The sequence below is a fragment of the Haliaeetus leucocephalus genome, unplaced genomic scaffold, assembly GCF_000737465.1.
Source record: "Haliaeetus leucocephalus isolate CR32 unplaced genomic scaffold, Haliaeetus_leucocephalus-4.0 Scaffold439, whole genome shotgun sequence".
NCBI lineage: Eukaryota > Metazoa > Chordata > Aves > Accipitriformes > Accipitridae > Haliaeetus > Haliaeetus leucocephalus.
This window is the reverse complement of record NW_010972875.1, coordinates 6,511,086-6,511,815: the sequence shown is the minus strand read 5'-3', so window position 1 is coordinate 6,511,815 and position 730 is coordinate 6,511,086. Positions and strand designations below refer to the sequence as shown.

At 48.5% G+C, this 730-nt stretch overlaps 1 protein-coding gene across 1 annotated transcript in view; it reads left to right on the top strand.

The window, feature by feature from the left end:
• The window catches only part of TEC (tec protein tyrosine kinase), a 52,337-nt gene that overhangs the window by 19,645 nt on the left and 31,962 nt on the right, over nucleotides 1-730 (top strand). The window lies entirely within an intron of this gene.

Genomic DNA, 730 nt, shown 5'->3' with positions numbered 1-730 from the left:
GAGGTACATGAACTGTGACCTGGATATCACTTGAGCCTTTCGTGTTGTATAAATATATATATATATTCATATAAAAAGTAACGTGGAAATGCCATCTACAAGACTCTTACACCTTTAGGTGTAAGGAATTAAGCAGTTTGGGTCTCCAAACTTCATCTGCTGGCATTGTGGGAATGCTCTGCCCACCCCCTTCCCCATGCCACTGTGAGACAGTGCCTGTGGTGCCACCCCTTCACCATTTTTTTCCTCTTCCCAGGATCCATCTACTCAACAGCTTCATTTTGGAGCCTGAAGTTGCCGGGGAGAAGGACACCAGCAAGTGGGCTGGAGGAGGACTGGAGTCTGCAGGGGATGACACCACAGACAAGTAGCATTTACCAGGCTCAGGGAGGGAAGAAGGGAAATGAGACTGGGGTGCTCAGACCCGTGGGGTGTGCTGAGGAGGTACCAAGCTTGGGGGCAGTGAATGCCACACGGTGGTGTTTGGGTTGTGTTAGGTACACTGCAAGGACTGCTGGGGTGTTGAGGCTGCCAGACATGACTCTACAGCATTCTTATGTATGGGGACAAGGATGGGGTCACTTCCTTGCTTTATGAAATACTCTCCCCTCATATGTTCAAAGACTACATTAGCTCTTTATGTATGGCATTGTTTGGGAGTTTATGCTGGGGTGGTTATCCACTGTTACTGTTAGGTCCTCGCCAGAATCCAGGCCTTTGATCCATAAAT